Here is a 22,894-nt window from a genome sequence, read left to right as displayed (position 1 = left end):
AGGCGGGTCCATCAGCGATGTAAACATCCTGTATCTCCAGGTAACTTCCGCTGGACCAGGGCTCAGCAGCATGGTTCTGTAAAGGCCAGAGAATGAGTTTTAGAATAGTAATACTTTAGACCTTGTGGGCTACACGCTGTTTGCCTCAACTGTTCAACTGCAAAGAGGCCACATCCACAGGCAAACAAGTGGTATGGCTGTGTTCCAATAAAACTTTATTTGAAGACATTAAAATTTGCATTTCATCTAATTTTGACATGAAATATTATTCCTCTCATTTTTCAGAACCATTTACAACTGTAAAAGTGACTCTTGGCTCACAGGCTATAAATAAACAGACAGTGGGCTAGACCAGACCCACTGCCAACAGCTTACTGAACCCTGTACTTTCAAGAGTATAAATTCTAAGGACTGGGCTTTTCAGGTTTGTAATTCTGGAGACTTAAGTACCATGACAGGTACTTAATAAGTAATTGTTTAATAAAAAAGTAAAGTAAATCATTTCTTCTGAATCTGTAATATAAATTTAATGCATGCTTACTCACATGTATTATAACATGATAATAATAATAGATTGTATTGTTTAAATATAATACTATAAACTTATGTTTGCCTGGTTCTTTACAGCTGGACAAATACTTTCACAAACCCCATTTGTTTAGCCTGTGTGCCTGTGATGTCTGCAGGGAACACAAGGCTGTGTGACAGATGATGGAATTTATCACCAAGTGCATTTTTGCTTTTGTGAGCACATCATGAAAACTCTGATTTTTTTCCAAATAATTGCCCTATAGGAAATGCCTTCCTGCCTTTCGTTTTTTAACTTTCATTACTGTCTGAGAAGTTTTAGGTGACTTTTTGACACACTATCACATTTCAGCTTCTCGGGGACTTTGGTTCACACGTGGGAAGAGAGCAGACTCCATCAGTGTTCACAAACAGGTCGGTGTGGACGCTGGACGGGCTCCGGCAGGGGGTCCTCTCTGAAGGAAGAGGAGGCTGCCCCGCGGCAGGCGAGCCTGAGGGGCAGATGGCGGCTGAGCCGGCTGTGCAGGATTGGCCCCCGAGCCCGGATCTCTTCTCCGTCCTTCTCAGCCCACTCTGTGCCAGGCGGGTTGGCATGCAGTGGGTGTGATCACTGGCCAACACCCGTGGGACCAGAGGGTGGGGCAGAGAGAGGGTGGCAGCTCATGCACCGCTCTGGGTCTGCAGTCCCGGGCCCAGGGGAGCACTGCTCTCCCCCTTCTGTTGGGAGTGGTGAGGGTTTTCCGTGCGGCGACTGGGCACCTGCCTACCCCTAGCCTGGACCGTCCTGGTGGCTCAGACGGTAAAGACTCTGTGAGCCATCTATGAGGTCTGCCTGGGGGACACCCCGACTCAGAGCCGTCACCTCAGAAACGTTTCCTGCTGACCCCCCGCTTGGGGTCACAACTCTGGGTACTTTCTTTGACTCTGGGAACACCCTGGCCCGCGTCACGCAGGAAGGACCATGAGCCCGCTCTCCGTAGGGCGGGCGTGAGGAGCAGGCCTGCTGCACCCGCCTTCCTGAGACTCGCTTGCCGTCGGCGCTGAGGTCGGCTCCCGGAGCCAGGGGAGCAGCGGGGCAGGGAGGAGAGCTGGGCCCTACCTCCTGGACGGGGCTTCCCTGGCGGCGCAGTTGGTAAAGAATCCGCCTGCGGTGCAGGAGACCCGGGGTCGATTCCTGGGTGGGGAAGATCCCCTGGAGGAGGGAATGGCCACCCACTCCAGTATTCCGGCCTGGAGAATCCCAGGGACAGAGGAGCCTGGCGGGCTACAGTCCATGGGGTCGCAGAGTCAGCCACGACTTGGTGACTAAGCCACCACCACTTCCTGGACGGAGCCTTCAAGGACCAGGGTGAGGCAGGGGGCAGTCAGCGAAGGAAGGGGCTGCCCCCTCCGGGAGCTCAGAACCGGAATTACTGATCATAGCCTTTGTCTATTTGCTCATATTCTCAACACCACATATGAGCCCGTTGGTGTTTTTCATATTTGCATTTCTCCCCTCATTTCAATTTCTTTTTTAAAATTGAAGTAGAGTTGATTTACAATGTTGTGTTGATTTCTGCTGTACATCAAAGTGGCTCAGTTATACAAATATATACCTTCCTTTTATATTCTTTTCCATTTTGATTTATTACTGGACTCTGAATATAGTTCCTTGGGCTATACAGGAGGACATTCCAACGGATTTTGATGTGAGTTTTACTAAAACCAACGCTTTTATTTACTTATTACTATTACTGTTTTCCCACTTAAATTTTTTTTTCATTTGTTTTTAGCTGATATTCTGCTATCTTGATTTTGATTTTTCAGTGACAGAAGAATTTAAAGGTTTAAAAATATTTCTAGATGGTAGGTTTGTTTCCTGGTTTCTACTTTTATTATTAATTTTTCATATTATTGCTTTATGATCAGAAAAGGTTATTTTGGCTTTTTTAAAGATATGAATGAAGGTCTTCTTTCTGGTTGACTAGAGTCCATTTTTGTGACTGGTAATAAATCATTTAAAACAGTTGTTCTTTGACTTTAGGATATAGAGTGTGATACACAGTGCTTACCTCATTATGTGATTATGTGTTGTTTAGGTTTTTCCCTTTAGTGTGTGTGTACATACCCCAGTTCTCACCCTTCAGAGTTTTCCGCTCATTTACTGTTTTGTTTTTACCTTCACTCTGTGCCACTCTTTCCCATCTCGCATTTTGCAAAGGCAACAAAATCCACATCTGACAGGTCTCCTATCTCTGCAGATCAGATGAGCTCAGAGCAGCGTCTTGGCCCTGACATGTTCTGCAGAGGAGCAGGCCAGGCTTTGAAAGCCCAGCGGGGGAATTTGGAAGGAAAGAGGGATGTGTCATAACAGTCGGCATGACTGAGACCAGCACGTCTCTGGCCTGGGACCCATCGGCTGAACTTTCTTATACAGTGGGTGTGTATCAACACGAGACCTCAGAATCTTACCTGCACGGCGGCCAGGGAGAGCCAGGTGGTTCTATGAATGAGTGAATGAATGTCGTCTTAAAACTTATATCATGAAGCTTATATCACAGGCAATTAAAAATACATAAAATATATGACTGTCAGACAGTAATTGGCACTAGACCAAAAATTAAGCTGGGAAAGAGGATAGTTATGAGGAACACGGCTTTTTATAGCATCAGAAAACGGGAGAAAACATTTGCAAACCACACATTTGATAAGGAGATAATATCCAATATATATAAGGAACTCATGCAACTCAATAGTGAAAAACCAAGTAACCCAGTTTAAAAATGGACAAAGGACTTGAATAGACATTTTTTTTTTCAAATAAGACATACAGATGGTCAAAAGATACGTGAAAAGATGCCCACCATCACTCATGGTCAGGGAGAAGCAAATCAAAACCATGAAGAGGTATCACACCTCACACCTGTCACAGTGACGGCTGAGAAAAGAAGAAACAAGACGTGTCGGTGAGGGTGTGGAGCACGGGGAGCCCCACGCACGGCTCGTGGGACAGAAGTCGGTGCAGCCGTCAACCCACTCCCATTACACTTCTGCTCGTTTCTTTGCATTTTTCCAGAGTTTTTAAATATAAATACTAACGAAGGCAACTATACACGTTTAATCTCTCCTTTCATTGTCACACAAAATGATTATACAATACCCTCAGCTTTTTCACCTTGCTTTTTACACAAAATTATAGGTCTGGAGATTTTTGCACACCAATAAATAGAAAGACTCCTCACTGTTTTCAAATAACTGCGTATCCATACTGTCAATAGCTTCTACTAATAGAAATTCGGAGTGTGCCCAGGGTTTCGCTATTGCAAACAATGCTGCAGTGGAAAGCCTTGTTTATGTGCCGTTTTGCAGGTGTGCAAGTCTATAGGATAAAGTTAGAGAAGGGGAGTAATGGGTTAAAGGGCACCACACACGAGAAGTCTGACAATCATTGACAGACAGACCATCGCAGGGCCGGGAGGAACACTCACTCCCACCCGCAAGGCAAGAGGGTCTTGTTTTCCTGCAGCCTCCCAGCGGAAGGTGCCAACAACTGTCCGAGTTTTTTTGTCAACGTGATGGGTGAAAAATGACATCTCAGTATAGTTTTAATTTGCATTTTTCTTGCTCTAAATACAGTGAGCATCTCTTATTGTCTTTCGTATTTCATAATTTTAAGATGTAATTATCGTCTTTTCCTTTGCCCGTTTTTCTCTTGGATTGATGGTCTGCACTCTGTGTTTTTAAGCCAACCGAAAAATGTCAAACGCTGTACATTATTTTGGATCTAAAAATCCCATAGCATTTTTAATGTTGTAAAACTTACAATAACCCTTCCATTTTAATAAGAGTAAATATGTGTTATTATACTACAAAATAGTTTCTTTGTTCAGAGTCTGAAATTAGAAATTTCAAACATGGCTCATATGTATGTGTGTGTGCATATAATGATGGCCTTCTTATAAAGTCATGTGAGGCCATAAAACTTTACTCCAAAAAGGGAACCAACCTCAAATGAGGTCTCTGGAATAGAGCTATGCTGAAGCTTAGAAATAAGGTCTCAGATTAGTCCAAGCATTTCTCCCACTAAGGGGATAACATTTCTAATTACATTTCTAATTATTTTAAGCCCGTTTGTTGAACAGATTCCAGTCTAAATCATTAATATCAAACCAGATTCCTGCAGTGGCTGCTTGAATGTGTATTACATTTATATTGAACTCCATTTTATTAATAATTTTTAAAAGCGTAATAGACATCATGAAATAAAGTGTCAGAGCTTGTCATCTTGTCTAATCCCCCATTTTATGTAGGCCTTTAATAGGGACTTTGATTCTCACCCTCCCTCTTACTTTTTCTTTGCCATTTAAAATGCACTCAGTACCGACCGTAACGCCTGGTTACAGGTGAGTTCACACAATGTCCTGCCCGATGCCCCTCACACCTCGGTGCACACGGGCTCTTCCTTGTTTAGTTCTTGGCTATTCCAAATCTTAGGGGTCACTAGAGAAAATCCTCTGGGACAGTAAAAGTTCTATTTTTTCCAGTTAGTAGGCTTCAGTTTCTCCATGGGTCCCTTAAGGATTTTTGACTAGAAGCCTTCTAAGTTCCCGGAAGAGCCAACCATCGCTGAGTTTGGGAGGGGAGAGGAGGGTGGGTGATGGATTCTCCACTTTCTCCAGGGAGAGCACTGCCCTGTTTGGGGCAAAGTTAATATTTCTGCATAGGTTTGTTACATTCTATTTCCTGAGGTCATAACAGTCTGGGTTCCAATTACATTCCTAGAATAATGAGCCTATTACAGTAAATGAACATTTTCAAGTGCAACCGAACAACCGTCTATTGAATATGCCTGCACATAATAATTTTCCACTTGGCAGAAGGAGAGAAAGAGGTGTTTGGGTGACAGGAAGTCGTCTGTGAAACGTGATCGAAGAAGGAGGATGAGAAGATAAGGTGGGGCTAGCATCTCTCGTGGCGTCTGCTTAATCAAGGCCGCGGGGAGACGGAGGCTGCAGGCGTTTTCCGCAAATGCCGAGGCCCCTGACTCCAAACCGCTTCAGGGTCCCCACGAGTCACCTGCTCTGTGTCCCCTTTCTCCTTTGGAAGCTGTGGCAGATATCAAACGACAGCCCAGCACCGTGACTTTGTTGACTTAGCGCTATCACAGAGAATGGCGGTTGGATCCAGTGGCCCGTGTGGAGGGTGAGCTTTAGGAATAGATGTTGTTCTAAGTGTTAAAAACACAGTTTTAAACAAAGCACATTTTATGCAACTATATTGCAAGAAGAAGAAAAAGCTGTATATAATTTATACATACAAATTAATTTATAAATATGTAACTTTATATAATGTATAGAACACATATATACAAAGCATATAAGTATATAACATATAGAACAGATACACATATCAAATCAATGTGTGAGAAATATGTGTAACTGCTACTGGTCCTGTCTGTGTAACTGATATATTCAGTTGATATATTTTTAAGTATATTTGTTGACATATAATTTACATGTCATAAAATCCATCTATTTAAAGTGCCCAGTTCAATGGTTTTTGGTATGTTTGCAGAGTTGTGCAACTCTCACCACAAACATTTTAATCACCCTCCAAAGCAAACCCTGTTCCATCACTCCCCATTCCACTTGCCCACCCCCTAGTCCCTGGAAACCACTAATCTACTTCCTGTCTTTAAAGATTTGCCTATTCTAAAATTTTATATTTCGTATAAGTGAAATCACACAACATGTGGTCTTTGATAATGAACTTCTTTCACTCAGCATAATGTTTTCAAGATTCCTGATGTAGTCATGTGTGTGTGTGTGTGTCCAGTTGTGTCCGACTCTGCAAGCCCATGGTCTGTAGCCCACCAGGCTCCTCTGCTCATGGAATTTTCCAGGTAAGGATATTGGAGTGGGTTGCCATTTTCTTCTCCAGAGAACCATCCCAACCCATCGATTGAACCATGGTCTCCTCTGTCTCCCGCATTGGCAGGCAGGTTCTTGACCACTGCACCACCGGAGAAGCCCAGTTTTTCCATAGTTGATGTTTGTTACAGCTTAATGACAGACACAGTGTACAACAGGAATGTTTATAGAGTGGTTATGGGGAGCAAATGAGTTAATACATGTAAAGTTCTTAGGATAATGTCTGACAGAGTTAGTGCTTAATAAATTATTTTTTGTCTTTATAAAGAGAACTCATTTTAAAATTGTGTTTTTTCTAACTGTAGCAATAATAGCACATAGATGACATCCAAGGTCATTCATAACCAATATCAACACCATAATTCCCATCTCTGCTAATATTTTGGAATATATGTAAGGTATACATATATATACAACTTACTATAAATACATATGCATATATATATATGCTACTGTCTTATTGAAGTATAGTTGATTTACAATGTTATGTTTCAGATTTACAACAAACTGATTCAGTTATACATTACATATATGTCTATTCTTTTTCAGATTTTTTTTCCCCTAATAGGTTATTACAAAATGTTGAGTAGAATTCCCTGTGCCATATGGTAGGTCCTTGCTATGTAATCTATTTAACATATAGTAGTGTGTATCTGCTCATCCCAATCTCTTAATTTATCCCTCCCCACCCAACTTTCCTCTTTGGTGACTGTGTTTTTCCTATGCCTGTGGGTCTACTGCTGTTTCGCAAATAAGTTCATTTGTTTCAATCTTTTAGACTCCACATAAAAGTGATATCATATGATGCTTGTCTCTCTCTTGTGTGACTCACTTCGCTCAGTATGATTATCTCCAGGTCCATCCCTGTTGATATAAATGGCAGTATTTCCTTTTTTATGGCCAAGTAGTATTCCATGGTATATCTGTTTCATTCATCTATCGATGGACATTTAGACTGCTTTCATGTCTTGGCTATTGTGAATAGTGCTGCAATGAACATCAGGATACAAGCATGTTTTTGAATTATGGTTTTCTCTGGATATATGTAAAGGAGCGGGATTGCAAGATCATTCATTTAAGCTATTATTGATTATTCCATTTGGTATAGAAATACTCATGGAGATAAACAACAATAAATATCTTATATTCTGGCCTTACTGAAAAATTATTAATTTTTTTTCCAGTATAGGGTTTTCAAAAGAAAAGATAGTGATTACCACAATACTTGGCATGAGTTGAGATTCTCCGTGACTTTTTCCTGTCTCTCCCTCAGGTTCAGCTACAGCACAAGATCTGTGGGCAGATGTCAAACGTGCCAGGCTCTTCTGAAATGTAGGAAAACACTTCGAGTTAGTGTATTCTAATCTGTTGTAGTTGTTTAGTCGTTAAGTCGTGTCTGACTCTTTGAGACCCAGATAGAGGAACCAAGAGATTGGGATCGAGTTTAAGCATCTTCCAGTTTTATCCCCCTACTGAATGAAGACTTTGGACTATAAGAATTTGTTTTTTTTAATAAAAGCAGCAAATAAAAATAGACCAAACAGCCTATGAGTTAGTAAGGATAAGAATTCTGCGTTTAACCAACTTAATAGCCTCAGAGTCTAGTACAGCGGGCTCAGAGCAGGTACTCAACTGATGTTTGCTCTCTTCTTAGATTTACTGGAGATGTGATTGTCCCCAGTGTGACCATACGTGGTTCACTCTTCATTCTCATCCATTCTTACGGTACCTCAAGTATAAGTGGATCTCAGTAAATGCTCAAGAATTGAGCTTAGCTGATTGAAGACTATGTGATTCCTTTCTGTTAGGAGAGATGTTTCTTGAGAAACATTTTTATTATTTAGCATATCATGGAAATTTGGATTTGCTACACACCTCATAACCACATCTATTATTTTATTACTTTTTTTATTCCTCTGGGTTTCTTGTTCTCAGTACACAACGCTCTCTGGTGTGACAGATCTTGGCACGAGTAATTCCAAACCTCAGAGCTCTCTCATCATCCAGCCCCAAGCAATTACACAAGCACTTGCAATCCTGGCGGAGTTAGGAGTGTGGATGTGAGTGAAGCAGACAAGGAGGAAACAGACGGTGACATCTGGAGAGGAGCTCGGCCAGGCCCCGGGTCGCCTGCCTCCAGCGCCTCCCCTTCCTCTGTCCCTGCGGTCCCCCATCAGCTCACGATGTCACAGGACCATCTCCCTGGACTGCCCAGGGCTCTGTCCTCAGTCAGCCTCCAGCCCCTCCAGGCAGGCGACACCCGGGATGTCACCTCGGTCATTTTCCCGAGCTCCGTGCCTAAGCGTGGATCTGACCTTGTATCCTCTGAAAATGGTCTTATGTGTAAACTCTTAAATAATCTTTTAAAATCTCTGACTTCTTTTCTACAGAGAGTTCACATACAAGACTTGTATCTTGGCCACGACCCTTTTAATGAAATTAAAGAGAAGGAAAACTGAGACTACCGGTTGTTCAGGTGGAAGAATGTTTGGGTTTAATGTGTGCACACTCTTTCCTGGATCTCTGAGGTGGATTTTATGGTTTTAATCAAAAGTGTAAGCTTTCAGGATAATGCTAAGAGATGGTCCATTGAACTGCATTCTTAAAATATGAAAGCTGTCCAATCATTCTACAATCCCTACATTGTAAAATTTTATGTCTCAACTACAGTTAATTTTCCATCACCCAACCTCTTGGCTGGACTTCCACGTCTTCTCAATAATGACTTCTCTTACTTGGCTAGTCATGTTAAATTTAGCAAAAGCTGGGGTGCTGATCGCCTCTGCCCGGCCCCCCCTGTATTAAGTCACCTCTGATGCTCTCTCAGGCTCCCTTCATCACCTTGTGGGTCCCCTCCATCACCGGGTTCCACGTTTCTAAGAGATTGCTTATTTGGATATCCATCCAGGCAGGCCCATCAGACCTTTCGCATCAGCTCTCCTGAGTCTGGAATTGAAGCCTCTGGCGCAGAAAGCAGGCCTTTGTGCCTCTGCACTAGCGTGCGAGGAGCGGGGTGTTTACCAAGACACTTGTCACTGCGCCTCCCTGCACGCCGTTGCTTTCCACGTGGGAGGCAGGGACCGTCCTCGCTCACAGAGAGCTGTGGCTCCAGGGTAGAGAGACGCCACCTTCCTCCTCCTCTCCTGCGTGACTGCAGTCGGCTCTGTGTGCGTCCTGCACGATGACCGTGGAGCAGGACGAGAGAGGGTGGAGACCAAGTGGAAGGGCTTCCCAGGGGACAAACCCAGAGGGATATTCCAGGGGCTCGGATTCAAGCAGAAGGTGAGTGTGGCTGGGGGCGGAAGCGGTGTGTTGCTTCTGTCTCACGCTGGGACCTGGGGGATGGGACCTGGTCTCTGCTGGCATCCTCCACCTGGAGTCCCCGGCCCCTGCCTGCACCCCAGGCTACAGTCTCAGCCCCCAGCCCTGCGCTCACCTCCGCTGCTCTCTGACATACTGACCTTGAAGAAAGCTGTTTATCTGTCCTCCCCTGGCTACTCTCCTTGTTCACACACACATACACACACAGGGACGATTGCACCCAGGCGCATGCATATGCTGGGACAGATTGTCCATTTAGATGCACACACACACAGTTGTGAGCACCTCAGAGGCAATTCTGTGTCTAGGTCTCCCCATCACCAAAGTCCTTGCCCAGAGCAGGTGTCAGTAACGGCTGTTGAATGAATGTTAAACGAGAAGCAGGGTCCCAGAAGTGTGCACCTCTCAGGGTTAACTGCCATCAGATATTGGATCTGGAATTTCCCATCTGCTTTGATTCTAGTTGAAAGTCTGCTGATCACAGCCTGCACTTGGAAAGCCAGTTACGTCTCACCGGTTCCCCAGATACACCGTCAGATCAAGCTGGAATGCACGTGACTCAGGAGCCCTCAAGGGCAAAGTCATTCTGTCCTCTGATTAGTTCCCATCAGAGACTCAAACAAACAAATACAAACCAAGCAGTCCCCACTCCTGAGCAAACATTGCTTGAACTGATAGTAGGTCAACAAGAGCCTGGACGGGTCAGCATACACCAGTAAGTGAAGAGGCACATTACTGCAAGTAGTCCAAGGTCAGCTCACAGTACAAATATACGCAAATGTACACAGAAAATATAATAACATCATGAATCAAATACAGCAACAGAGACTGAGAAAGTGCAGCTTCATGAAAGATGCAGAGATGGAGATACACACGTACATGTGTACATAGATGCATAGACGGATGATGGATGGAAGGAGAGTGGGATAGAGAGATAGGCAGATGGAAAATGCAACGTTGGGGGGAGGCAGCCTGTTTTATCTTTTTGAGGCTGAAGGTTGAGAAGCACCAATTTGCAATACATGTGCTTCAAGACGGTAGCCAATGAGAGCCTCCGGGTGAGGTTGGCTGGAGGTCGGCAGAGATCATGAGCGTGCGGGAGTCAAACAGCCCACTCCGGCCCCTTTGGCAAACCCCCTCTTGAAGGGACGAGGTGGGGGCGTGGGCTGGGGGACGCTATAGGCGGAGGCCAAGTGCAGGGAAAAATGAGGCGATGCAAAGAGGGAGTGTCAGCAGAACCTCTGTCCCCACCCAGGTCCAAGACTTCCACTCTAGAAACGTTTGGGAAAGCTCTCCAGCGCCCTCCAGGGCTTTCTGGAACAGGAACTGAGTTTCTTCCATTTCCCACACCCACCAAGACTGTGCCTAGGTACCCAGTTGTTTTTTCAGTCGCCAAGTCGTGCCCAACTGTTTGAGACCTCACGGACTGCAGCACTCCAGGCTCCTCTGTGTCTCTCACAGTTTGCTCAAACTCACGTCCGGAGAGTCAGAGACGCCATCCAACCGTCTCATCCTCCACGGCCCTCTTCTCCTTTTATGGTACCCAGCACACTGCAAAATTTTGATAGTGAAAATACCTCCTGATGTTTATACCTACCCTGCAAAGCACTTCCACACTTGTGTCTTCCTTGGCCTGTGTCTAAAAACAGGCTGCTGCTTCCCTGGTGGCTCAGAGGTTAAAGCGCCTGCCTGCAATACAGGAGACCTGGGTTCGATCCCTGGGTCGGGAAGATTCCCTGGAGAAGGAAATGGCAACCCACTCCAGTATTCTTGCCTGGAGAATCCCATGGACGGAGGAGCCTGGTGGGCTACAGTCCATGGGGTCGCAAAGAGTCGGGCACGACTGAGCGACTTCACTTCACTTCTTCACTTCACTTCCACAGCCACTTGCAAGCAGGGGTCAGGGGCGGGGTGGGGGGAGGGGCTGGACAGCCGAGCCCGTCCTCCCCCGCGGCTCCACCCCAGGCCCTGGGTGTACAGAGAGTCTGCACACACTGCCTCCAGGGACAATGTCCCAAGGCCCCCATCCTCAGGGCACTTCCTGAAGCCTATTATCTTGCAGTAAAAGGTTTCCTTATTTTGGATAGCTCAGACTTTTCCTCCAGTGCTCACATTCCTCCGAGATAAATGTGGAGACCCCAGCTACTCAGAGTGTGGGCATCACCATCTCCTGCGGTCTTGTTAAAACACAGGCTCCCAGACCCCAGCCCGGAGCCCACTTTGAGGGAATGTGCCCACCAGGCCAGGCCTCAGGGGACGTGGGAACCGCCACTCATGGCCACCAGGTTGCTGAGTTTCTCTTGAAGAGTGTCTTAAAAGAGAAGTTCTCCAATATTTACTCCATTAGCTAAGGGAAAAGGCTGGCCTGGGGGGTGGGAGGAAGGGGAACATATATTATTCCTTGAAAGGGAAACTGATATATTTTCCAGCAGTGTGATCTCATCCCACATCTGTGAAGGACTAGTGTTAATCCGAAGTCAATTCGAGTTAGTAAAGCACACGTCTTCCTTACAACGACATTTTGTTGGAGGTATTTGAGGTTTGCTTTTGTAAACAGTTCTTACTTAAATGGGAATCTTGTTATCAGTTTATTGTAAAAGTCAGTTATCCTGTGTCAAGCGATACAGAGCAGAAGCTTGCTTTTGCCCAGTCTAGAAAATGTATCACCCTTTTGAAATAAAATTACTTCAATAGATTTTAGTAATAACGCATTACGTATGTGTGGATGTGTGTATATGATATAAAACACAAACAAGTGTTCATATATAATAAAGTATAATCATATACACAACTATGTACTTATTTGCCATTTACAAAATATTTTCCATCCATGATCCCTTTCCAGGGCCTGAATACAGAACCTTGGGCACACTGGATGTTACTTCAGTTTTGCTGGTGACAGTATTGAAGCTTTAGGTTCACCGAGTTGACCAGAGTCACCTGCCTGGTTCCGTGGTAACTAGATGCCATCCTCCCCCACTTCTCCTGCCCCCCACAGCTACTCAGATTCCCTAAGACCCTTCGTGGACGTGTTAACTGATTAATCAATCTTGGTTTCCATTTCATGTTGCAGAACTCAAAGGTGACTGGCTCCCCATGGCTCACAGAGAAATTAGGAAGAAAAGTGTGTTTTAGTCTGAGCACCGAACACACACACACACACACATGCCCACCTCCTACTTTCAGAAAGGATTTGTGGTGCTTGATATCCACATTAGGGACAATAATAATGTCACGGAAAGAGACAACAGCAAAAAAGTTTTAAAAACTAACAATGACAGAATCTCTACTATTTATTACATGCTGATTGTTCAGACTCTGGGATGATAGCAAAATGAGAGTTTCCCTTCTTCTCAGTGACGTTTCAAAGGCCAAAGCAGTTCAGAAAGTGCAGCGTGCTCTGAGTTGGTAACAGCGTGAAATAAGCCGGCCACAAAAGAAAAAAGATCTCGGGCTGCCGGGCCTGGGAAGTCTAGGAGGGGAGGTCATGTGGGTGAAAACAAAGCCGTAGAGTGCAACCACAGACCAGAGTTTCCAAAGTCCACCTCAGAAAACAACCTATGGGACGCGCCTGAAAGCTTTACTCTCCTGGACCCCAGTTTCATCATCCGCAACAAAGAAGCAAACGTATTTTATGGGTTGTTATTCAGAATGTGGACAGTGTGCTAGACCACCTCTGCAATTTTCCCCAGCGAAATCTTTTAAAATAGTAAACCCCGGAGAAAACTAATACAATGTGAAATACACTGAGAAAATAAAATGCGATGTAAATGCTTCGTGATGAGGTGATGAAAACCCAACTGAGGTCTGCAGACAGCCGGGTCTACCTGACTCCACCACCACACAAGTCTGGCCGCTGCAATCTCAGCAAGTGCAGATTTCAACAAATGAACACGGAACCTTTCTGACAGATGTCACCTCTCCCAGCACCACCTGATGTGCAAGTCCTATATAGTGTTAATTGCTCAGTCGTGTCCAACTCTTTGCCACCCCATGTACTGTAAGCCATCAAGCTCCTTTGTCCATGAAATTCTCCAGGCAAGAATAATGGAGTGGGTAGCCGCTCCCTTCTCCAAGGGATCTTCCCAACCCAGGGATCGAACCTGGGTCTCCTGCATTACAGGCAGATTCTTTACCAGCTGAGCCATCAGGGAAGCCCTGAATAACACCAGGACAAACTTGGCTCCTTGGCCTTCGAGCCGGGGCAGGCCCACCTCCCCTGCCCCCATCACTTCAGCCTCGAGGGACAGACCGCTTCCCTGCTTGGTCCTGGAGAGTCTGACTCCCCCGTAGCCTGTGGGCTGAGAGGAGGACTCGAAGAGGCTTTCTGTGTGGCAACTCGCCCCCAGCGCTGCAGCTGCGTTTTCACTAAGCTCGGCACTTCCCAGGTACGTCTTGGTGTAAATTTTCAGAAGGGGGCTTTGTCTCTCTCCTTCCATCCCTGGCTTTTCTTTCCTTCAAAAGTAAAATACAGCCGCTCCGAATGATCACTTTGTCCTTGTTGTCTGCTGTAGGATCGCTGGTGCCCTCTGTGGCTCAGGCCGGGCTGCTGCCCAGTTCTGCTACTGCCTCCTTCTTACAGACAGGGGAACATGCGCACTGTAGTCAATCAAGAGAGCGCCGTGTCCCTCAAACAGAACGTGTGTATGCATACATATACACACTGTAATATGCATGTACACTATAATGTATATGCACTCAGTTGCTCAGTCATGTCCAGCTCTTTGCAATCCTTTGGACCACAGCCCACCAGGCTCCTCTGTCCATGGGATTTCCCAGGCAAAAATACTGGAGGGGGTTGCCATTTCCTTCTCCTGGGGATCTTCCCGACCCAGGGATCGAATCCCCATCTCCTGTGTCTCCTGCGTTGCAGGCAGATTCTGTACCTGCTGAGGCATCGGAAAAGGTCATTTTGTGTATATACACACAAACCACATATATTCACACATATGTGGGTATGCATGAATATGTATGTGTGTACATATGGTTTGGAGGATATTTACACACACAGTAGGACTGCCCTTGTTCCCCAGTCAGATGGTCTAAATTAGCTCTGAGACTCACGGAATCCAGCCTCCTCTTCACCTGGTCCCTTCCCGCCACAAACAGCCCAGGAAGACCCACCCGCGCTGGGACATCCGCCCAGAGGACCTCCAGGTGGACACAGCGGGGTCGCTGTGGGGTGAGTCCAGGCCCGGGAGGCCTGCTGATCTGCGTGCTCCGCTCCTGGGCCCGTGTTCTTCAGAGTGCTGAGAAGAGCGCTGCAGGCTCCCTCCACGAGCAGCCCATCCCTTCCTGCCAGCAACGCCACAGGCTAAATCCAGCTGCTCTTGGGCAAAAGTGACCTCGAAGTGCGCTAGCTCCACCCTCGACACCACCCACACAGGCCCCGCCCACCGCTGGCCGGAGGTGCGCTGAGGACGGAGGGGGAGACCGTGAGGAGGTGCAGGGTGTTTGGAAGGGGCTGCGGAGGGGCCCGCACCTGCACCCGCAGAGCGTGGCCTGGACTCGCGCGAGGCCCGCGGGGTTCGTGCTGACGTCAGAGCTGGGGTGGGGGTCGGCTTCCGGCAGCGCGATGAGCATGGACGTGTCCGCTGCGCGGGGGGAGGGGAGACCCCCTTCCATAATCTGAACGGAGGGAGCCGGACACCAAGCCCGGCCCCGCTCAGGGCCCCTGGTGACAGAGGAGACCCTGCCCGACAGCGGCCGGGGCGGGTCAGGGGTCCGCTGGGCCCTGGCACAACGCCCCGGAGCTCAGAAGGAGGGGACGGGAAAGAGGGCCGCTCTGCCGACGCCTGTGTGATCTCTGAATCATAACCCGCTGAGTCCTCTCCTTTCTCCAAAGGCGATTTAGAAGAAGCTCTGGGACTGTGAGCCAGCATTTGTTTACGGCCGACTGCAGTTATCAGTTGGAGGCTCATGTTTCACAGGCCACATGTGTAAACGCCCGGTCCTCCCCACACTGTTTATGGAGAGGCAGAGCCCAAGGTTTCCAGGGTGCCCCGGCTCCTCCGGAGGGCCGGGGGCGCAGGAGGTCAGCCTCCCTCCTGCAGGAATCTCGGAGCTTGCCGGAACCTTCCAGCACGTGGGTGGCAGATGTATCAGCTGACGGGAAAGCGAGAGCGTGAAGGCGGCCACCCAAGACTTCGGGTCACCCCCGGCATCCCTGCCGGGGCTCGGATCGCAGCGCTCGGAGGGCACCTGCCGGCCAAGCGGGAACCAGCCAGCCCTGCGAGGGGCGCGGGGCGGAGGAGGGGCGGAGGGCGGGGGCTCCGGGGCTCCCTGCAGCCCGCTCCAGAAACCCGCTCAGGACAGCGCGAAGCCTTGGGTGTGGCAGGCGGACAAAGGGCCCCGCTCAGCCCTGGGAGCGTCTCCGCTGAGCGCTGGAAGCCAGCCGGCTGTGCTCGCAGCCCGCACTCTGGTGGTCCTCGGCTGACGGGCTCTCCCTCCGCTCTTTGTTGTCTTTAGGCCTGAGAGTCCATCTGGTTTTGATTCAGGTGGCCTCAGGCTCGCCTCAGAGGTGAAAAGGGTGCACACTCAAATTGAATTTCTCACAAATCTCAAACCAGAAGGATCCCCGCCTTCTCACACAAAGCCCGTTCTGCCTGGGCAGCCCCCGGCCCTGGGAGCCTGGCATAAATCAGTTTCACCTGTTTGGCCCAAGAAGCCAGTGTTAGTCTAACAAGAGGGACCAACACAACCAGAGGACGTCTGTGCGTGCCTGAACCAGGGAGAACAGGGAGGTGACCTCTTGTTGACCTCCTGGTTGGGACGGTGGGTCTGGGTCCTGGTGGGGCAGGACTGGGTAGTCCTGGACATGAAATGGGGTTCTCCGGGGCTTCCCAGGTGGCTCAGTGGTAAAGAATCCCCCTGCAATGTGGGATTCTTGGGTTTGATCCCTGGGTGAGGAGGATCCCCTACAGTAGGAAACCCACTGCAGTAATCTAGTCTGGGAGAGCCCATGGACAGATGAGCCTGGCGGGCTGCAGTCTGTGGGGTTGCAAAGAATTGGACACGACTGAGCACACACATCAGTGGGGTTCTCTAGCCAACTGAGCCATGTTGGGGGAAGGCACCTTTGTGTCTGCAGAGGGTGCAGGTCCTATCTGAGCCATTAGAATTAAAAGCCCCCCTGAGGCTGCGGAGATGTTTAGGCCGTGGCCCCTTGTTTCGGAGGTCAAAGCTCGCAAACAGCCCTCGTGTCGTCGAGCTGGGTGAGGAGGCCCTGGTCAGGTGTGGGATACGCGGTCCAGTGGACACACCTGCTGAGGATGCACCTGGAAGGAGGGATGTTCCTCTGCCCAGGGGTGCCTGGGCATCCTTGGGACCTGTGGCCTGTCATCACGGTGACTTCTTATTAAACACCACAAGTAGGATGAACAAAGAGAAGTTGGATCCTCTAAACAGGGACCAACAAACTGGCTGGTGCGCTGAATTCAGCCTGCAGCCTGTTTTCACCTATAAAGTTTTATTGGTACACACACACCCCTGTGCACACAGGGACATATTGCTTGTCACGTGTTATCCAGGGCTGCTTTCTGAAGAGCAGAGTAGCTGTGACAGGGACTGCAAAGCTGAAAATATTTACTATCTCATGCTTCACAGAAAAAGCATGCCTGCCCTGTTCTGGAGGCTCAGGCAGCTTCTTCCTGGGTCCTCCCTGGTCTTCTTTGGTTGTCATCACGTTATCATCTTCAGTGGTAAAATTGGTAGCCTTCTTTTTGTAAGAAGTCATCAAAATCCATAGTCCCTTTGCAGAGAGCAAAAAGCAGACATACCACAGAGGGGTGGGGGGAGTCCCTGGAGGGGATGGAACTTCACTTGTCCCCAGACTCTGCTCCGTGAGCTATTCTGGGACTCAAGGGAAAATGAAGCCTGATTTCCTGTTCATAAAAACAACATGCATCGCCGAAGCCAGCCACACTGGACAACAGCTGGAAAGGGCTCAAGACGAGGTAGAAGCCTTGGAACGTCTTGGTTTTCAAACACGCCGGATTGCTTCTCCAGCTTCATCCATCAGCGTCTTGGGCGGGTGGTAGTGTCACCAAGGGCCTCTCAAGGTTTTCATGTGGGAAAGCAGCTTGAAATGATCCTATCTCCACAGGAAAAGCAGATCCGTGCCAGGGTCAGCAATCTGAAGCTCTGATTTCAGGAGGAAAAGCAGAGTGGAGCGGAGGAGAGGGTCGGCCTAGGCCTCCGGGTGGAGGTGGCTGCTCTGCGCCTCGCCCCGCGTTCTCCCCCGGCGACGGAGCGCGGCGTGATTCTGGGTCACGCTGTGACACGCGGACCACACAGAACAACGGAGGGCAGGGCTGTGAGCTGACCGCTGCCCCCGAGCTCTCCAGGGTGTGATTTCAAGGAGTAAGTTAATGGCCTCCCTACAAAAGAGCCCCAGGGGTCCCTGGAGCTTGACCCACAAACTTGAACTCTACCTGAACTGATTTTCTCATTTTTTCCCCCTTTTTTGAGGTTTGAAAACATTTAATCAACTCTCCTCCCAGGACATTTGAGTTCCGTGCACTCCTGCCCTTGTGGCTCCATCTGGGAGAAGAGGTGCCAAAACCACCGCTGGAAAGGCGGCCCGGGGTATTTTCAGTCGACGGAAAGCAGCAGGTAACGGAAATCTTGTGAGACGGCTTGTTCTCAGGAGATGGTTTTGGGTCCAGTTTTGCTGACCAGAGCATTCCCCGGGTTTGGCTAAACCTTGAGTTAGCAATTGCACTTTGAGACGCCGGCTCTCAGTTGTAACTGCGGTGGAAGTGCTTGCAAGCCCTGCCCCCGCCCTGCAGCTAGCCTGACACAGTGCTTCCCGGCTCCCCAGGGGCGTTTATGCGCTTCCCATCCAAAAACACCAGGCTGTGGTTGAACGGACCACCTAAAGGCTCTCAGTTCAAGTCAAGGAGCATCTATTCAGATCAATAATATTCCATTGCCCTAGGAGTGAGCGAGGGAGCCTGGTGCCCTGGATTCAAGGTACTTGCCTGGCAGAGAAGGCAGATTCTGTCACAAGATGGTCTCAGTGACACTAATGGCACCAGGAAGTATGGTGGGAACACACGGACACGTGGGGGACGCACTTACTGTGTTTTTAAAATAACGGCTCACACACAGTTCTTCCCCTCAAGTGCCGTTGGAGTTTGCCTTGTTGAATCTAAATGTAGGGACTTGCCTGGTGGTCCAGCAGCTAAGACTCTGCACTCCCAATGCAGGGGGCCTGTGGTCAGTCCCTGGCTGGGGAACTAAGAGTCTGTGTGCCCCTCATGCCACCAAAAATAATTTAGGGAAACAATCTAAATGTACAGACCATGGGTGGCGGGTCGTTTTCAATGCCGGGCTCATTTTCTGGGCTGGGGGTTGTTGTCTGGGGGTCTGTGTTGAGAAAGACTCTGAGGCTGTGTCTGGGCTCCGAGACTGTGATGGGCTCGTTGTCCTGGATGCCGCGGGTGGAGGAGGAGGGCACTCGTGGTGCAGGAATGCCAGTCCTAAAACCAGCGCGGGCCCCGCATGAACCCACGCGGAGCAGAGATATAGCCTGGCGCACGCCTCCTGGGCCCCCACGACGAGCCGCAGAGGGCCTGCCCGTGACCCCGATTTGTGTGCCCTGCGAGCCCCAGGCTGGCTCCTGAAACAGAAGAAGGCCAAGAGGAAAAGGCAGAGACAGCCACGCGTCGGAACACTGGTGTCTGCCCGGACCCCCACTCTGAGTTTGTAAGAACAGGCAGAATGAAGCCCCCACACAGCGCTTTAAGACTGAACATGCGCTGTGGCCTGTCAGGAGGTAGAGACGGGACTGTTTGTAAACTTCAGATTCACCAAGCGAGGAGTTGGGGGTGGGGGGAATTCGGCCTGGAAACCTAAGGATCCGCTGAGAGGTGTGACACGTGTGTGCTTGTGGAGACGTGGATTCCCAGCTAAGTCTGGAAGATTGAGGGCCCAGCCAGGGCTGGCCCGACAGCAGTCACTAGGCGGCCCCTGGTGGGATGCACACGGGCGTATTTATCATCCAAGCTCCGAGGAGAAAGCGGGACTCCAGGACCAGCGCACTGTACAACTGTCGGCGTATTTCGGGCATCATTCTTAGGAAAGTTCTCTTACATGAAACATGTTCCTGGGTGGATTTCTGCCTGCCTGGCAGCACCGGCCCCATAAATCCTGCAGGAGAGAACTGGCCGGCTGGAGCTGGAAACTGCATGTAGCATTTCTTCAATGGCAAGAAAGCGGCCACACATTTTTTTAATTGTTTCCCTTGCAAATAACTTTCAAAGAGCCTTACAAAAATGTTTTCCTTGCTTGGCTCCCCCGTGAGTTAAACACGCAGCCCCGGGCCTGCCAGTTGGCATCCCCCTCCTGACTCCGGCAGAGGGGTGGATGAGATTGCTGGGGTCGGAGAGGGGCAGGGCACATGTTTCAAATGAACCTTTAGACTTTTAACCAACTCCTTAAAGCCAAAGCACTTCCCGCCCATGAGCGTTGCCTAACTGGGGGGCTCGGGAGATGAGTGAAGGCAGGAGCCCCAAACAGAGCAGGCTCCCTGCTCCCATCTCCGCGCCCTTAGTCACTTGTCGGTGCGCAGATCACGTGCGCGGGGCCACCCTGTCCAGAGGCCTGCCTGGGCCTCCGGGGGTGTGGACACGAAGCCGGGGCCGCGAGCGCTTTGATGGGACCCTTGCTCTCTCACCCCTCTGCCTAAAGGAGGATGCGCTTCCGTACGGGCTTGCGGTTCTGTGATGAGATGCTTTTCTACTTCAATTATATTGTCGTGGATCAAGCTTTACACAATAAGCCTCAAATAGGAGCGCAGCCTGCCCCAAAGGAAAGCATATGAGTGGCTGTCGAGATGCAGCGCTCGATTGATGACACCCTGAAGTGTGCGGGCCGCTCCTGCCATGATCGAGGCTTGCTACAGGCACGAACTTGTAAAGAGGCCAGGAATCTGGTTTTGACACATGCCTGACCCTCTTGCAGACCTTTAAAATTTTTTAAAGCTCTTTTTCTCTGCTTTTTAACCCAACGAGAACCATCTTCTCGGTTCTCCCCTCTCCCACCATTAAGCAGGGCTGTATTGCAATCTACGAGGTGTTGTCACACTGTGGAAGGATCCTTGCGTGGGGAGCTCTCATTCATTGATTTAATCAGAATTGTTTGGGCACCTGTTGTCTGTTGGGCTCTGGACTAGGAATGAGGGGTAGCACCGGGCGGAACAAACGTGTCCCAGCTGCCTGCCGTGCGCAGGGGGACAGACGCGAATCAGACAGAGACAAGGAGGAGTCTTCAGTTAAATCCAAGACGTGCTCTGTCCGCTGGGCGAACGGAGGAGTTGGCTCCGTGATGGAGGTCTGGGCGAAGAGATGGACAAAGCCGAGGGGCTCAGGGGAGACGTCTTCGTGTTGACCAAGAGCAGCTGAAGGAATGGGGGAGGAAGGGCGCTTCCACATGAGCGGGGTTAACCTGGGGAGCCCCCAGGATGGGGACTTTGCAGGCGAAACCAGGACCATCTCTGAAAGGGGGTCGGGTGCCCAGACCCCATTGCAGCTGGAAGCCGGTGCTGTGAGGATTGGGCCAGCCCTGCTGGGAGATGCGGGCAGCTCCCCACCCCAGACAAGATCCAGTCAGACAGACGGACGGGGCCAAACCATTCAAGGCCTTAAAGGTCGCGTTAAGGTCTCTCTCCCAAGAGCAGAGAAAAGCGTTTTATGCAAGTAAACGAGAGGTCCTGTATCTTTCCCCCAAAAGTTCATCCAGTTAGAATACGGAGATCATGACCGGGCGACGTCTGGCAGTCTTCCCCACGGGTGCAGCGGGCCGTGGCCCCTTGGCCCTGGTGTGTGGCTCTGGCAGGGGCGCCCGCAGCAGGCAGAGGCCTGGTTGGTAGAATTTGCCGGTTTCCACAGTGTGGGTCTCCCACCTGGTCCGTTTCAAACCACCACGTGGCATCCCTGAGCCTGGCGGTGGCAGAGACGCCACATGGACTCCAAGAACGTCCATTCCCTTCCCATCGTGAAAAACTAGAGGGCTTTCAAACAAAATCTGACCCCAGTGATCGATAAACGGAAGCCTTCCCCTGAGGAGCTCTGACCCAGGAGAGGATTTTAAAACCTTCTGCTACATAACGGGAAAATGTGATAGGCATGGGCTAGGCTTGCTACCCTGAATCTGGAGCTTCCTAATGACATCGGAAAGACAGAACCCTAAGAGAAATGTAAAATTCACCCCAGGTTAGCAAAGAGCATTCTGCATCTGCTGACAAGCACTCAGTCTTGTCCGATTCTTTGTGACCCTGTGGACTGTAGCTCACCAGGCACCACTGCCCATGGGATTGTCCAGACAAGAATACTGGAGTAGTTTTCCATTTCCTTCTCCAGGGGATCTTCCCGACCCAGGATCAAGCCCACATCTCCTGCATTGGCAGGCAGGTTCTTTACTGCTGACCCTGCTGTGACTCAGGAAGTCCCTCCGAGAGCTGAAGGCCGACACCAGTGTGATGCCCTGACATCATTAAGGTTTCTGCTCTCTCACCACGTAGGTTCAAAGATTTTGAAATTCCAACTACTATTTTAAAAACAAAAACTCCACAGAATGGCAGGCTCAGAATGCTGTGTGCCCCTGGCCTGGCAAAGAAAGAGGGGCAAGCACCATTTTAACCACACCTGGACAACCGGGCTTGTAGACATTCAGGCCCAAGGTCAAGGAGATCTGCAGTTCTTATGGGCAGGGGTCATTTCTTACTCACTTTTCTGTCCATCGTCCCTGAACTTGGGTTCAAGTTCAAATTAGAAGTTAAAAGATAGATAGATAGTTTAACTTGCATGAAACGATGTCTTCAGGATTAGCTTTATAATTTTCTGTCGTTTAAAGCTATCTGATTGGTTCAGCTTTAGTATAATTATTTGCCTTTTCAGAAAATGATAGCTTTTTCATTTCTCAAAAATTTTGAATACATTTTTATTATGGAATAGACATAGTGTACAGAAACTTCTGAGGATGGTACAGAGCATTCCCATAAATCCACCTCCAGGTTCCCCGACGTTAAGAGTTCACATCACAGCGGTATATTTGTCACAATTAAGAAGCTGACGTTGATACATCATCATTGATCGAAGTCCATGGTTGCTTGGACTCCCTGAGTTTTTACCTAA

General features: G+C 49.0%; 1 long non-coding RNA gene and 1 other non-coding gene across 2 annotated transcripts; one reads left to right on the top strand and one right to left on the bottom strand.

The window, feature by feature from the left end:
- Nucleotides 1-7,004: 7,004 nt before the first annotated feature.
- LOC122697858 lies at nucleotides 7,005-8,807 on the top strand. The gene is made up of 3 exons (XR_006342192.1): nucleotides 7,005-7,045; nucleotides 7,711-7,786; nucleotides 8,373-8,807. It is a non-coding gene; the product is annotated as an uncharacterized LOC122697858 (long non-coding RNA).
- A 5,033-nt stretch (nucleotides 8,808-13,840) lies between these two features.
- On the bottom strand, nucleotides 13,841-13,912 carry TRNAY-GUA. Its single transcript has one exon. It is a non-coding gene; the product is annotated as a tRNA-Tyr (tRNA).
- Between the last annotated feature and the right edge of the window lie 8,982 nt (nucleotides 13,913-22,894).

This window comes from Cervus elaphus, chromosome 7 (assembly GCF_910594005.1).
Source record: "Cervus elaphus chromosome 7, mCerEla1.1, whole genome shotgun sequence".
In the NCBI taxonomy this organism is placed as follows: domain Eukaryota; kingdom Metazoa; phylum Chordata; class Mammalia; order Artiodactyla; family Cervidae; genus Cervus; species Cervus elaphus.
This window is presented reverse-complemented; position numbering and strand designations above follow the sequence as displayed.